This window comes from Cryptomeria japonica, chromosome 2 (genome assembly GCF_030272615.1).
Source record: "Cryptomeria japonica chromosome 2, Sugi_1.0, whole genome shotgun sequence".
Classification (NCBI taxonomy): Eukaryota; Viridiplantae; Streptophyta; class Pinopsida; order Cupressales; family Cupressaceae; genus Cryptomeria; species Cryptomeria japonica.
Window position 1 is genome coordinate 164,201,946 of NC_081406.1, and position 15,316 is coordinate 164,217,261.

General features: G+C 36.6%; 1 protein-coding gene across 7 annotated transcripts in view; it reads right to left on the minus strand.

Moving 5' to 3' along the window:
• LOC131065979 (uncharacterized) overlaps positions 1-15,316 on the minus strand; it is a 127,355-nt gene that overhangs the window by 106,576 nt on the left and 5,463 nt on the right. The window lies entirely within an intron of this gene.

A 15,316-nucleotide genomic window follows, 5' to 3' on the forward strand; every position in this document is an offset into this window, starting at 1 on the left:
AGGATACAGATACAAATATGGATATGGATATGGCCATTTTTTAAGACCCCCAATATGGATACGGCTGGATATGACATTCATATAAATCACATATACATATATTTAACACAAATTTCTAAGTTATTAGAGGAGATTTTCATTACTTCCAAAGCAATATGGACATATCATTGCTACATTAATAATTATAAGTTGATTTAACAATTTACAAATATGCAAAGATAGTAGAGCTGCACTGAAAGATACCCGAAAAAATGGGTTGCTGAAATAGAAAAACATTTCATTTGTCTTTCTCATTTGGTGTAGGTTTTGTTTATACCATTTTTTTTTAAAAATTGCATGAATGAAGTTTTTTAAATGAAATTTGAGAAGATTTACATCAAATTTTGAAAAAATCAAATCACATAGTATTTGACATGACTGGAAATCAAGGTTTTTTTGGGCATGCATGGATACAATATCCAACGTGTATCCGAGCTGTATCAGATACGTATCCATTTTGGATACGGGGATACACATGCCCAAGAAGGGACATGGGAGTTTCCGGCTACTCTGCTTTGTTTCCGTAAGATTTGACCAATCATATTATCATTGTTATGCTTCTGTATCAGGTTTGAAGGCACACATGACATTTTATTCTACAAAATTTATGGTTCAAAAGACAAAGCAATCATATTTTGATGGAAACAAAAAGAAGTTCAATTTTTTGAACATTTCAAAATAAAGACTAAATTATCATTATGGAATGCATAGCCCTCTTGTAGAAGCAATATAAATCAGACAGGAAGGACCCTTTAGAAATAGCAGACAGAATGATAGCCAACTGATCTAAGTAAAACCAACATATTTGCTTGCAACCAAAAAGTCAAGTATCAAAATAGATGAAGATTTAAATATTCAATTAGAAACACTTGGTGTTAATGAGGAGGATCGTAGATCAGAAAATCACCCAAGACTCGCCAAACTCGGCAAGTCCGAGTACGATTCATGCCCCCCAAGTCTGGCGAGGTCCGACTCAAACTCGTCCGAGTATAGGGGGCGAACTCGCCAGACTCGCCGAGTTGGCGAGTTTGGCATAAACTCGCCAAACTCGGCGAGTCTCACCCCTGGGACTCGGCCAGCCGCAAGGCCCAAAAAAGGCCAAAAAAAATGCATTTTTTAAAGACTTTTTAACTTGTTTTTTTTATGTTATTTATCCTCCAACCCTAAAAGTGAACTTCATTTCATTCATTTGGAAAAATAGGAGGAGAAAAGTGAGTTGTGAAGAAAAACAAGGGTGCATTGAAGAAAAACCAGCAAGGAGGTGTTGTTTGTAATTAGGGATGGCGGATTCCAATTGCCTTAGGCAACATTGGAATCCGCTTAAGCGTTTGGTCCCTCCTCTAGCGTGTAGGGCTGGGGCCCTATACTTCACGGCACATCCTTAAAGAACCCCCACGCCACATGCAAAGGTCCAACCCCATAATCAATGCATTTCGGATTAAAGGAAAACAATGTAAATTAAAGGATAAAGCCGACTCAAGTATAAGTCGACATATATGAACAATGCACCATATAAATAAAGATGCTTCCCACCTCAATTACACACATTTGATTATTTATTTATTCCATGCGAAATATATGTCTGCCATTGCGAGTAAAGGAGGAATATTATATCTGCCGCCATTATAGCAAAATACCTCAATTATGTCAGCGATCTACTTTTGTCAGTAAAAGCGTGAGATTCATTCATGTGAAGAGCAAACTGATGTTGAAGGAGAGCAAACTGAAGTTGCAGTCCATAAAAGAGCAGACTCCATACATTACCAACCTAGGGTTTGGACCTGATTGTTGTTGGAAGGGTTAAAGGTGCAGATGTGACTACTTGATGCTTGTGAAAGTGCACTTTTGTGGAAGACATTATCAGTCTTAAGTACAAACACCTTCAAGTACTTGAGATAAGTGTTGTAACCCTCATATGAACATAATTCATAATCAGATCTGAGGATCTTTTCTAGCTGGGTTTTTCCTCCTACGAGGTTTTCCTAGGGTAACCGTGTCTTATTCTTATTTTGTTCCCTTCTTTGTTATACTTAAATCTGGAAAACTATAAACCCTTCATTTAATCAATTTAGTTAGTAATTAAATTCTGATTTTCTAAGTTTAGATTAATCTGAAAGTGCTAAAATTAACATGGTATCAGAGCCAAGTTGCGATCAGATCTAGCATCCTATAGCCTAGATCTTGCACCTTCTTGCTGTCATATAATGATGACAGGTTCCAGGATTGAGGAAAGATTGAAAAGGTTTTGTGATCAAAGGTTTAGCATGGTCACATCTTGGTCCAGCACGCTTGAAGATCCAACTCTTCAGCATCATTCAAGCTAAGTATTTTTGAGTCATTGCATTCTTGATTGCAAGATATATGATACTCAGCTTATCCAAAGGATTGAAGTATTATCGTTTGGCTGACCTAGTTCTAGGTCGTATTGATTTTATGATTCTAATTGCCTTAGTTGGTAGACTTATCTAATATAGAACATTATTTAGATATCATCATGATTTGCATACTTTTTTTTGAACTTAGAAGGTATTCTAAATTTCTGTTTGAGTATTGCAAGGTATTATAGATCGATTCTTCGTTAATACTTTGATTGGAATCAGGAATGTCTTGGACTCATCATCCACAGTTGTCATCTATATAACTATGATCTAAATACTTGTTATGTTCTCTGCACATGTAATTTAGAATTTTAGATATTGTTATTATGTTAAATAACATGGATTGGTTCTATTATTGACTTTTGATCTAAAAGTTCTAAGTATCCTTGTGATGAATACTTATATGCATTCTAAGTGAGTAGCTATGCTTGGTTGAGCTATGTTTTTTTTTAAATGATCTTCATTCATGACATTTCTTATTGACTTGAATTCTACTTGACATGAACAACTTATGGAGATGTGTACAGTCATGAGGAGCTAATGATTGTTTGCCTTGGCATAATTTTTATAAGTATACCGACTGAGGTGTAGGAATTTTATGTTCTATTAATTATGGAGATGAACTCTTAATGAACAAATCGAGATCACTTTGACTCAATATTTTGGCCTATGTGTAATTTTACTAATAGGTGTTCCTGATAGAAAAGTTTAGTTGAAAGATGATCTGCAATCTTGTTCATAGTATGCAAGGGTTAATGCTAGACGAAGAAACTTATTTCTCCTGTCTATTACACAGCCTTGTAGTTCGTATAATATAGATCTTCTTCATGTGCCTTTTTTGACGTATGGGATTCTTCTACTATCATAAACTACCTTAAGATCTGTTTGGTTTTGATCAAGTATAAAATTGTGCTTGATGGTTAACAAAGAGTATAACTAATGAGTCTTTTATTCATTTTGCAGAATGATGTTGTTGTTAGATCAATTTTATCAATGCTCACTTGTTTTGATTTACTTCTGATTACTTCCTCTGGACTGAACTGCAAATAGATGAACTAATGGATATTATGGCTGCATTCAGTCTTTGGTCTTTTCTATGTTCTTTCTTCTGGTTTGAGTGAACTATTGTTACACCAATAAGTTGTTCTAGTATTTTTTGAGATGTTCTCAACCTTCAAATCTTACCATTGATGTGAAGAATGAGATCTACTATAAATGTTTTATGAAGAAGTTATGTTTTAGGGCAAATCTTTCTTGTTTGGTTTTGTAATACCGAAGATAATGATCAACTATGGACCTTAATGGAATCTTGAGTTCTGATAATTGTAGATTCATCACTTCTCCTATAAAGAGGTTGATGGGGCACGGTTGGATGATTTGTGAGGTTTTTGTGCTTACCCACTGCGATCTCTTGGACCTACAGGGACAGTCCTCAGTTGCATTAAGTATTACTGTAGCTAAATACATTGTTGCAAGTGTTGCATCAAGAGAAGCAGTGTGGTTTCTCAAAATTCTTGTTATGTTGTTTTGATTTATTATCAGGGTTGTATAGTGATTCCTGACAATTCAGTGTTTTATGGCAGGGCAATCCTGCGTTGCAGATGTTCTCACCAAGTCTCTTGAAGCTTGAGATAGCCTTGGAGCTGTGGAGAACACCGCCTTGGTTGAGAGGGAGTCTCAACCTCTGTGATACATTGTGTTGTATCAACCATCCTCTGCGGGCAATGTAAGATGGTATTGTAATCTTCTCAGGGATAAGTGTAATTGTCGACCATCCTCTGCGGGCAATGTAAGATGGTATTGTAATCTTCTCAGGGAGAAGTGTAATTGTTAACCATCCTCTGCGGGCAATGTAAGATGGTAGAAAAGATCCTCTCCACCCTCTATAGGCAATGTAAGGTGGATCCAGTCTATGCTTGTGTGCGAGCTGGAAGACTATGTTATGTAGTCCCATTCTATGCTTGTGTGCAAGATGGAAGACTACAATATTCTAATTATGTCTATTCCATTTCTTTCTTGTGTGCAAGATGGAGGATTATGTTTATTAGACTCCATTCTATGCTTGTGTGCAAGATGGAGGACTATGTTTTCATTTTATGCTTATGGAGAGCAATGATTATGTATCTCCACTCTATACTTGGGTGCAAGATGAAAGATTATGATGTTACATTCTTCTTTGGGAGAAGACTAAGGTAAAGACAAGGAATGATGGATATGCGTGTTTGATGGCATGGAAAGACTCCATGATGTGCATGAATAATTGTGTATGTATTCATGACTTGCAAGTGTGCATGTTAAAGTTTGAAGTCATCCTCCACAAGCAGTACAAGATGGATACTATGGGATACTTGTTGTGATACTCTCTCAGGAGTATTTGAAGTTGACAGCTAAGTTCGGATTACAATTTAAACATTGTATGTATTACTTAGGGCTGGGCCCTAATCTTGTAACCTAGTTGTAAGATTATCTTTCTCCCTAATTAAGAGGGAGTGTTGTTTGTAATTAGGGATGGCGGATTCCAATTTCCTTACGCAACATTGGAATCCGCCTAAGGGTCTGGACCCTCTAGCATGTAGGGTTGGGCCCTATACTTCACGGCACATCCTTAAAGAACCCCCACGATACTACACGCCACATGCAAAGGTCCAACCCCATAATCAATGCATTTCGGATTAAAGGAAAACAATGTAAACTAAAGGATAAAGCCGACTCAAGTATAAGCCGACATATATGAACAATGCACCATATTAATAAAGATGCTTCCCACCTCAATCACACACATTTGATTATTTAATTATTCCATGCGAAATATATGTCTGCCATTGCGAGTAAAGGAGGAATATTATATCTGCCATTATAGCGAAATACCTCAATTATGTCAGCGATCTACTTCTGCCAGTAAAAGCGTGAAATTCATTCATGTGAAGAGCGAACTGATGTTGGAGGAGAGCAAACCGAAGTTGCAGTCCATAAAAGAGCAGACTCCATACATTACCAACCTAGGGTTTGGACCTAATTGCTGTTGGAAGAGTTAAAGGTGCAGATGTGACTACTTGATGCTTGTGAAAGTGAAGTTTTGTGGAAGACATTATCAGTCCTAAGTACAAACACCTTCAAGTACTTGAGATAAGTGTTGTAACCCTTATATGAACATAATTCATAATCAGATCTAAGGATCTTTTCTGGCTGGGTTTTTCCTCCTAGGAGGTTTTCCCAGGGTAACCATGTCTTGTTCTTATTTTGTTCCCTTCTTTGTTATACTTAAATCTGGAAAACTACAAACCCTTCATTTAATCAATTTAGTTAGTAATTAAATTCTGATTTTCTGAGTTTAGATTAATCTGAAAGTGCTAAAATTAACAGGAGGAAGTTCAAGATTTCTTCCATTTATCACATTGGGGCTACATTGTGTTTGGATTTGGTGCATCAAGAGTTGGATAGGAAGAGTTTGCAACTCATTTCAAGCTTGTTGTCAAAGGTAAGATTTTTTTTTTGAAGATTTTTTTGTTTTTTGTATGCAAAAATTCCATTTTCTATTCATTTATTTTGAAAGTTTTACATTTTCTTCCGAAATCTTTTGTATGTTTGCAAATTTATTATATTTTATTGCAGCAAACTTCAATTTATTATTTGCCTCAACTTCAAGTTTCACAAAACTATCCTACAATGTCTACTTCAGCTTCTAGACCCCCCATTAGAAAGGACCCTGTTTGGAAATATCATGAGGATTTTCCAAGGCAAGGAAAGGGGCAAACAAAATGTACATTTTGCAAAACAATATTCCATGGAGGTATATATAGACTGAAGTACCATATTTGTGGTGTGCGTGGACATGATGCTGAGCCATGCCTAAAAGTGCTCCTTGAAGCCGTACGTGATTGTTATGTAATGGTTGAGGAAATTGAAAGGAAAAAGAAACAAAAGGAGGATCGAGCGGCCATTGGGAGAGAGGTAACTTTAGGAAGAGGGACACAGTTAGGTTGTGTTGGAGGCCCTTCTTCCTTACCTCCATATCGTCCCACTCAGTTTGCTACTACTAAAGCTGGTGCTTCTGCTTCTACTTCTGTAAGTGGCAGTGCCACTGCCACTTCTCATGTTCCTAGCACTAGTAGTCGTAGTGGGAGTGTTAGCATTGGACCTAGGATTCGTAAATCTAGGTTGGATACCTTCTTTGTGCCTCACACTACTCCTGGATCCAACAATCGCTTGAGGGCATGGGTTGGAACAAGGAGGTCCATGATGCCGCTAAAATGGCAGTTGGTAGGTTTTGGGTCTACAACAGTGTTCCATTCTTTACAGCCAGGTGAATGTTTTATAACTTTTATGTTTGATTGTTTTAATTTTTATACTTTGATTCTCTTCGTTTTATTTTTTCTCGTACATACTACATAGTACATAGAACATACTTATCTCATTGAATTTATTTGTGACAGGTCTCCTTATTGGCAAGAAATGGTTGATGCCCTTACCATATGCAGGGCGGGGTTCAAAACCCCTACTGAGTGTGATTTGAGGGCACCCATTTTGTCTCAATTGGTGAATGATGTGAAGAAGGAATTAGATGAACGCTAGATATGGAGCACTAAAGGTTGCACCATCATGACTGATGGTTGGACGGATAGGAAAAATAGAACTCTCCTTAATTTTCTTGTTTCTTCTGCAGGTGATTGATTAATTTTAGTTTCATTTAGTCTTTAATTTTTTATTTTTTATTTAATGGTTTATTGAATGATCATTGATCTAGCTTTATTTTTTTATTTCATGGGGCACCGTTTTCATCAAGTCCATTGATGCCTCCGCCCATTGCGAGAATGCCACCTACCTATGTGAGCAGATAGAGGAGGTGATTGATGAGGTGGGTGAGGAGAATGTGGTACAAGTGGTGACCGACAATGCAACAAATTATGTTGCTGCGGGTAAACTTTTGATTACAAACTAATTTTGTTTGCAAATTAATTACTATTTTGTAGCTCTATTAATTAAAATGCAACAAATTATGTTGCTGCAGGTAGACTATTGATGGAGAGGCACCCATCTATAGTTTGGACTCCATGTGCTTCCCATTGCATTGACCTCATGTTGGAGGATATTGGAAAACTCCTATGGGTCAAGAGATGTGTAGAAAGGGCGAGAAATGTGTGCAAATTTGTATATAATCATTCATGGGTGTTGGCTCTTATGAGACAATACACAGAGCAGAAGCAGTTGGCTCGTCCAAGAATCACAAGATTTGTCACTAACTTCATCATATTGCAGTCCAGGCTTCGCTCTAAGTAGAACTTGAGACGTATGATTGTTGGTGAGGAGTGGTCTTCCTCGTCCTATGCTACCACCCCTGCAGGGAAAGATATGGCAGACTGCATTTTTGATAAGTGAGACTTTTGAGTCCCTTGTGATGAGACAGTGAAGGTAAATTTTTTATAAATTCTACAATTTAACTTTATGTTTTATAACTTATTATATATATTTTCTTATTTGCTCATTTTTCTAAATTACACAATATTTTTAATTTTGCAGTTTGTTAAGCCCTTGGTGGTTTTGTTGCGAGTTGCGAATGGAGAAAAGCCCGCAATGGGCTACATATATGAGGGCATGGATAGGGCGAAGGAGGGCATCAAATCCGTCTATGGAGGAGATGAGAGCAAGTATGGTCCCATTTGGGAAATCATTGATAGGAGATGGCATTATCAGCTTCATAGGCCCATCCATGCAGCAGCCTATTATCTGAACCAGGCATTCCATTTTATCCCTTCTTTCAAGGCTGGTGTGGAGGTCCTTAATGGGCTATACTCGATCATGGAGAAGACGAGACTTGCTGGTACTACTCAGATAGAACTTATTCGAGCGCTACAGTTGTTCTCAAATGCACAAGGGGAGACCTTCTCTCGTCCAGTCGCCAAAGACGGTAGGACAACTATGATGCCAAGTAAAGATAAATTGTAAGGCTTAATTTTAGTTTTATTGTATATTGTTAAATGAGTTCATGAGTGAGACTGATTTTATTTATTTTTCTCATTTCAAACTCAGATCATTGATGGAGTTTTTTTGGCCCAATGACACCAAATATTCAAAAGTTGGCCATTCGCATCTTGAGCCAACCATGCAGCGCATCTGGTTGTGAGCGCAATTGGAGTATCATTGGTGGAGCTTTTTTGGCCCAATGACACCAAATATTCAGAAGTTGGCCATTCGCATCTTGAGCCAATCATGCAGCACATCTGGTTGTGAGCGCAATTGGAGTATGTTTGAGCACATACACTCTAAGAGGCACAATAGATTATCTGTGGAGAAGATGAATGATCTCACCTTTGTTCACTACAACCTCTGCCTGAAAAATGAGAAAGAATGCATTAGTTGACATCTCTCATATCATTCTAGATGAGGTTGATCTTGAAGCAAAGTGGGCCAATGAGACAGATCCTGCGGCTGTCTTTAGTGATGATGACACTGATTGGATCAACCAGGTAGATATAGAGGCTGAGGCTGTAGCCATGGCAGAGGAGGAGCACAGAGCACAAGCAGAGACAGGAGATTCAAAGGCAGATACTGATAGTGACACAGATGTTCCTGATGTTGGTGAGCATGGCATGGTGTCACGGGGCGCAGTTATGGCTGCTAAATCATCCAAGACCTACCTTAGACGCCTTCGCAGGGGGCTGGGGCAAGAGGGTGCATGCTCCTCTGAGCCATAGGCTTGTAGTTGTATTTACCTTTGGTATTTGTGTGGAACATTTGATGATGATCATATGATGACATGGATTTTTATTCCATGAGTTTTGTAATATTGTATACATTTGACAATATTTATATATCTATGTTTGTTATTTCCTCCAACTACAATTTGCGTTTATGCTTATGTGATTGATGTATACTTGTGTATGTAATCAAATGAGCCGAGTTTGATGATGTTATTGTGTCTTTAAGGTGTATTCAATAAAGGGTGCATGAAACAAGTTTTAAATCTTTAAAAATCTCTAAATTTCTTGAGTTTTTCACTTTCTCGAGTCCAGCCGAGTCTGACTGCGAGTCCTAACTCTAAGTCCAAGCCGAGTCCAAGTCCCATTTCTATGAGGAGGATACTATAGGGAGGATTGACATTGAATCCACATGAAAAGACCAAGATGATAACATTTTTTCTGTAATTTTGTAATTATTTCTTGTTTAGATTCAAATTTTCTTCAACGGTTCATACCAATCTTACTAGTTTTAGGTATGGTTGTAGGGTGACGTGCAGAAATCACTGTCAAAATCCTTTTAACCATCCGTAAAAACCTACTAGCTTGTATACCTGGACAACCTTCCCAAACCACAATAGAAGGCCAACCAATTGTTGTGTATCTAGAGAAAGCATTATTTCTTTTGAAATGTGATGAGCTATTTTTCCATAGGTCCATCCTTTGTAATGTTAGGTTTTTGTCCTAGGTCCGTAAGGCTATTTCTCTTTATGAGCATAACATGGGATCACTGCATATGACAAGAACTACCTAGTGGCTAGTTCCTGATATTGAATTGCATTTTGCATTAAAATCTATATGCTTAATCATTAAGTTGAAGCTAAGGATAAATTTGTATTACCAGCTGAGACCTATGACTTAGTTCTATACATTTTGGCATTTATAAATCAGATGTAAATTTGCCTCTAATTTTACAAATCTTAAAACTCATAAAATATGCAATCATATCTGTTTTGTTAATTGCATTAATGCAAAATTATATAATGCCTTCTTTAGTTGTTTCAAGTCAGTTTAACACAAATTATATATATTTGTTGAAATGGAAGCACGCTATTTGTTAAGGCACTGTTATCAGCCTGTTTACAACTGTATAGAGACAATCCACAAGTTTCTGCACACAAATTAGACTAAAAGAGAGCATTTTCTGGTTAGTAGCAGATTCTACATATCAACAACTCCAAAAAGGAAGCCAAGCATTGATGATTTATCATAAAATAAGACTGCATGCTCACCCAATCAGTGGCATTCTCAGTTAGGCAATTGATATAAATAATGTAATGTTTCTTTAATGGTCATCTTAGTTAGTTTAGGTAGTTTCTAATTCTGGCTTCTATTCACAATTGTTTCATTTAGAAACATTGTCTTTGTAGATCTATTTAAGGAGCCTTCACATTCTTTCTTTAATACATCGATTTACCATAACATGGTATCAGGGCAGGTCGATGGGCTTTTTTAGAATTTGGCAATTCGACCCTCCCTACCTGGAAATTATTCCAAAAAAAAAATTGTTCAATTTTTTTTTATGAAAAAAATTCGAGGTTTTTTTGCACGTTTTTAAGGGTTTGTTGTTGTTCACGTTTGTGTTCTTTGCATCGCGCAGCGTCTCAAGCTGGGATCTATGCAATTTCTAGGTCGCGTCAACCCCTATTTGCCAATGTTTCAGCCATAATGGAAGTTTTTCTGCATTTTTTTATCGTGACTCATTTTTTTGGATCGAAGGGTTTTTGTTTCAATTTAGGCGGTGGCACGACTGTTGTTCTTCCGAAAATCACAGGTTATTTCTGCATTTTTTTTGCGTGTTTTGCAGGGGCGTGATCTGCAAATTTCGTGCCCTTTCGCGATTTTCTTAGTTCGGGGGCGCCATTCTTTTTTTCACAGATTTTTCAAGGCCCATGATTTCCTGCAGCGAGTTTCGGCAGATTTTTTTTCTGCGATCTGTGTTTCCTTCCCACAATGGGTGCTTCTGCCAGGTATTTCAAGGGCCGCGACTATTGTTGTGGGTGACGAGACCATACACGATTATTTTCCACGGGTTGTAAGTGACGTGACCATACACGATTATTTTCCACTGGTCTGCACTAGAGTTAAAGAAATTTCTACGTTTTTAAGCCAACAACAAAAATTATTTTTGGGTTTTCTAATTTTTATCCCTTAAAAAAATTATTGATGGTTTTTATTATTTTTTGTCCTCGAAAAAAATTATTTCGGGTTTTAGAATTTTTCACCTCAAAACATTATATCGGGTTTTATAATTTTCCCTTAAAATTTTTTTTGGGGGTTTTATAATTTTTGTCCACAAAAAGTTAATTTTGGGTTTTATAATTTTTGTCCACAAAAAAAATTTATTATTATAAGTTTTCACAATTTTAACTAAAAATTGTCGATAGGTTTTTTCAAATTTTTCCTTATAAATCGTTTCTGGGGTTTAGAATTTTTTCCCTTAAAAATTATTTTGGGTTTTGCCTGATTTTGTTCGTGTAATTCGCAAAGTTCGCGTGGGATTTTGGTTGTCTGGATTTATAAATTTTTCCACAAAAATTATGACAGGTGTGTGTTCCTGTCTTCGGGTTTTTACTATTTTCCCACAAAAACGATGATTTATAACTTCAGTTTTCAAGGTTTTTTGACAATATTATCCACAAAAATTGGGTTTGTTGCAATCTATTTTGGGTTGCATCTGGAGTTGTTGGGGCGAACATCTGCAAACATGCAATCTATTTTGGAGTTGTTGGAGCAAACAGTGCTCAGTGCTCATCTGCAAAAGTTTTTGCAGTTCTTAACAAAATCATATTTTTTGCTCTTTGAAGGGTTTGCCAGTTTTTCCTCAAAATTGTGGTTTTAGTTTGAGAAGTTGCTCTCAATGTCTCTGGCTACAAGGAGGGACAATTTTTTGTTTTCCCAACATTAGGTTAGACGAATTTTGGTACTTTTGGTCATTAACATTTTGCAAATCCTGGGAGGGTCTCCACAGCAGCAAATTGTTTTGAAGAGAAGGGGCAACCTTCTATGCATTTGTGACCAAAAGACCTGCAGATTATGTCTTCTATAGGGTAGTTAGAACGATGACCATTAAGGGAGGGTATTAAATAATGTAATGTTCCTTTAATGGTCATCTTAGTTAGTTTAGGTAGTTTCTAATTCTGGCTTCTATTCACAATTGTTTCATTTAGAAACATCGTCTTTATTAATCTATTTAAGGAGCTTTCTTTCCTTTGTTTAATATATTGATTTACCATAAAAATCAAGGTGGCAGTTATGGTGGCTGAATTTGGAATGCTGACAATTGTCCCCTTCATGGACCAACCTACTAGAAAGTGGATCTGCACCATTTCCAGAGACAATAGTTAAGGAATTATAGCCTTCCTCTTTAAGTTTTGAAAACTTCTTCTTGCTTTTTGTTGGAGTTAGCTGCTAGCATTAGGCTCTTTCGATTATGTATTCCTTCTTAAACTTTTACTCTTGTTAATACAATTTTCTCTTTATCAAAAAATTCTAAGAAAACACGCAGATCTTTTGGTACATATTCATAACTTATGATTAGTTCAGATTACATTGTGGAACTTAGTTGGAAGTTAGGATTTAATTGTAGGAGTTAATTAATAGTTATTGAGAATAAATATGATAGACATATTTGAGAATATAAAGATGACACAGAGGGAGGTTGCTTAAGTCACAGCATATTGGATGATGCTATTTTCATCTTAATGCAGCCTAAATAAATTTACATCTACACCAAAAGAACATTAATAATCAGTTTTGATTCAAACAAAAGATGCATCTGAACATAAATAAGGCCTTTCACCACAAGCTAGGTTTGTACTACATCTTTTAGCATAAATAGGAATTTTCTCCCTATCTTATTTAATTTTTATAGATTAAAATAAAATCTGTTTTTACAAAGATATACTGTAGAGACTATTCTTCTCCTAGAATTCATAGGTGGAAGTTGATACCAACACTTGGTTAAGTAGGCTTTCCCTCTGTTTGTAGAATTTGCTTCACTTTGCTCTTTTCCATTATTATTGATATATAAGTTTCCTTTTCCCATGGCAGAACGTTTCATGTTACATTAGACTGTTGTTTCATCGATCTGATCTTGTTTTGTTTTTTCTGTTTAATATTCAATAATTTCCATCCCATCCATTGCCTTCATTACAAGTTCTTTGTTCTGTACCAAAAAAGCCATAGACAAATACTAACACATAAATTATGGATGTTATCCCATATTGTTTTGCCTCTATTGTAATCTCATAGTCCATTTTTCGGTTTCCCATAACATTAGTTATTAGAATTCTGTTGTTTAAAAATATATCTATGGAATGCCTTCTTTCAAGAAACTGACTCGACTGCCACTTGGCGAGAAACCCCTAGAGAGATAAAACTTCAAGAGAATAATTTGATCCATGAAGAATTCTCTTTAAGTTTTTCAAACTTTCCTTGCCTTGGAGGAGATTTTTAATGATTTTCAACCATCTTCTATTTTTTAGTAACTTTCCAAAAATAGGGTTCCAAGTTCCAGGAGAGAGAAAATTCTCTCATGAATCCAAATCTGAAAGAATTTTGAAATTTGGATGTGATTTGATGCCCGAAAATGGATTTCTCAAAAAAAAATTCAGGGGAAATTTCTTGTTCAGTTTATCCTTGATTCCTTTCTTGCCTTAGAAATTTTATCTTCAATTCATCCTTGGGTATGATTTCTTCCTTGCTTGGAATTTTGTCCCGAAGGAAGGAATTTCCAACACTTGGTCAATTTTTCACCTTTCCTGGAATTCTGTCCTGAAGGAAGGAATTTCCAACACTTGGTCAATTTTTCACCTTTTCTGGAATTCTATCCATGAAAGAAAGAATTTCCAACACAGTCAATTTTTCACCTTTTCTGGAATTCTATCCTGAAGGAAAAAATTTCCAACACTTAGTCAACTTTTCCACTTTCCTAGAATTCTTCACCTTGGGCACATTTCTTTCTCGAGGTAGCAATTTTTTGTGCTCTTTGAATTCATTGCATCCGCAGGGAGCTTTTTGACTAATTTGCCACATTTCCTAAATTTTAGGAATTTTCCTAAAATTTAAGACCCGGGTTCAGGAGAGGGAGAATTATCTTAGGAGTCGAAATCTGCAAAACTTTTGGAATTTTGATGAAATTTGATGTCTAAAAATGGAATTTTGAAAATTTTTACCAAGGGGATTTCCTACTTCTTCATTCCATTCCTGACCTTCAAATTCCCCTTTGCCTTGGAAAATTTCTACTCTTGGGCATGGAATTCACCTGGCGATGGATTTGACATTGTTTCACGAATTCCATGGCATATGTATTTGGCACCTTCCTGACTCCTTGGGCAGAATTTTGACCTGGTCTTGGATTTTACGTAATTTCATGAATTCCATAGCACATGGATTTTGGCGCCCTCTTGACTCCTTGGGTGGAATTTTGACTTGGTCTTGGATTTTACGTAATTTCATGAATTCCATGGCACATGGATTTTGGCGCCCTCGTCTCCTTGGGTGGAATTTTGACTTGGTCTTGGCTTTTACGTAATTTCATGAATTCCATGGCACATGGATTTTGGCACCCTCCTGACTTAAGTGAATTTCAAGCTTTCCAATCACGAACTGACTATCCACACAACCAAATTTTGATCACTCTACCTGCTCTTTGATTTTCCGGATTTAGAAATGATCGTGCACATCTAGTCTTTAGTGTCAACATGCAAGGACCTACCACAAGTAGACTTTCCAAAAATAGAAACTTTCTCAAACTGTCAGTGTTAGAGTAAGGCAAGATGGAACAACACTTGCTAAAAATAGAAACTTACTACAAATAGTAAGTTTGATTTTCGGTGAAATGAAGACATTCTGGGAGGCAGTGAAATCCCTAAAAAATAGGAACTTTCTAAAAATAGAAAGTTGCTCAGAATTCGCTCAAATTTCACGTGCCAGTTCCTTAGAGGCACCTGACTCCAATGCAACATTTAGTTTTCGAAAACCTTAAAAGGAAACCCTTGAAATCTAGGACTGGAGGCAGGAAATCCTAAAACACTTAAAATAAGCCCTAGACTTAGCCAAAATTGCTCAAACGAAAAGCAGACTTGATCAAATTGACCCCCAAACATTTGCAAAGCAGAGAGACCGAAGAGACTGCCGTGAAAAGACCTCAAAAACCAAAAC